We start from the raw sequence: 2,045 nt of genomic DNA on the forward strand, positions 1-2,045 counted from the left end.
TTCCACTGAGATTGTGGTTTTGTTCTTTTTTAAAAAAAAATGTACTTCTACAATTTCTTTGGCCCAGCGGAAATCTAATTAATGTAATACAAAAATCCCAATTAAAATCAGTCTGTTTATGCTAGAGATATCTGGGCTGCGTCTCAATCCACCACAATCCACCACGCGGAAGGGCTGTTTTAGCCCTTCTGCGTCTGTGGTCAAAGGTGGCAGAGCTAGAGCAGTGTTTGTCAGACCATGAGACATCCTGAAAATTGGTCTTCTCACAAAAACGTCTGTAGCGTCCGAACGGTTTGGCCTACCACTATATTGAAAGATGAGACTCAAACACGATGGCATTCTCCGTTTTGCTCTAGGACACGCCCACAAGACTTCTGAAGGTCCCCGGTACCATTTTAAAAAATTATGGAAGTGTATATATGGAGATAGTTTAGTGCCTAAAATAAGGGGATAAATACATTAAAGAATTAAATAAAAATGGTTTCCTGGGCACAGATTCACAAAAACTTCTTAAGAATAAATGTATTCTTAACTGATATCTTAACAATAGACTTAACAAGAAAGATAAGCAAAGTTGCTATTCCTCTAAAAGGTTATTGGAAATTGTATTGCGCTCTTTCTTATGCTTCTCCTTAAGCAAAAAGTTAAGAAGAAATTAGATTCTTGAAAATAAAGTTATTGAAATGTTCTTAATTCCAAGACAGCTAAACCCTTGTCTTAAACTCAGGGCAGTGAGAGAAAAAGCTCATGAAAGCAATGGAACATGTTTAATTCACTCAAACTTCATCTGAAAGTTTCAGTATTTATTATTTTAAACACAAGAACATGTTTTAGAACCGTAATCTTAGTAAAAAAATATGCGAACATGATTGCCATTGTTTGCTAGATAGATAATAATATAGATAGATAGCTAAAACAGCTGCCAAGCAACAAACATCTTAAGAAGTTTTTTAAAGATATTTGAGAAGTTCATAAGATAATCACAAGATATTGTTGAGAAATTGCACTTGGGAACTTCTTAATTTTTTTCTTAAGAAGCTTCTTAACTTTTTGTGTAAGAAGGGTTTTGTGAATCAGGTCGCTGAGCTTTCTTTCATCTCTCAGATATAGGACTGACACTTCAGAACAAACTTCCTTTCAATGTTTTGGGACTATCTGTTGTTCCATGTAGTGAATGTTATTCAATGTGTTTCTATTGGCTAATAGCAGTAATACCAAATTCAATGTTTTATCCAATCATTTTTGCATATATTTATTTTATACCTTAAGGGGTCTTAAAATTCATAGCTAAATGGTAAAATCAAATGTATTTATATAGCCCTTCGTACATCAGCTGATATCTCAAAGTGCTGTACAGAAACCCAGCCTAAAACCCCAAACAGCAAGTAATGCAGGTGTAGAAGCACGGTGGCTAGGAAAAACTCCCTAGAAAGGCCAAAACCTAGGAAGAAACCTAGAGAGGAACCAGGCTATGTGGGGTGGCCAGTCCTCTTTTGGCTGTGCCGGGTGGAGATTATAACAGAACATGGCCAAGATGTTCAAATGTTCATAAATGACCAGCATGGTCAAATAATAATAATCAGTTGAAACTGGAGCAGCAGCACTGCCAGGAGGACTGGCGACAGCAAGGATGGTCAGATGGTCCTAGGGCTCAGGTCCTCCGAGAGAGAGAAAGAAAGAGAGAAAGAGAGAATTAGAGAGAGCATACTTAAATTCACACAGGACACCGGATAGGACAGGAGAAGTACTCCAGATATAACAAACTGACCCTAGCCCCCCGACACATAAACTACTGCAGCATAAATACTGGAGGCTGAGACAGGAGGGGTGCAGAGACAGCAAGGGCGGTTCGTTGCTCCAGAGCCTTTCCGTTCACCTTCACACTCCTGGGCCAGACTACACTCAATCATATGACCCACTGAAGAGATGAGTCTTCAGTAAAGACTTAAAGGTTGAGACCGAGTTTGCGTTTCTCACATGGGTAGGCAGACCATTCCATAAAATGGAGCTCTATAGGAGAAAGCCCTGCCTCCAGCTGTTTGCTT

This window comes from Oncorhynchus clarkii, chromosome 17 (assembly GCF_045791955.1).
Source record: "Oncorhynchus clarkii lewisi isolate Uvic-CL-2024 chromosome 17, UVic_Ocla_1.0, whole genome shotgun sequence".
Taxonomy (NCBI): domain Eukaryota; kingdom Metazoa; phylum Chordata; class Actinopteri; order Salmoniformes; family Salmonidae; genus Oncorhynchus; species Oncorhynchus clarkii.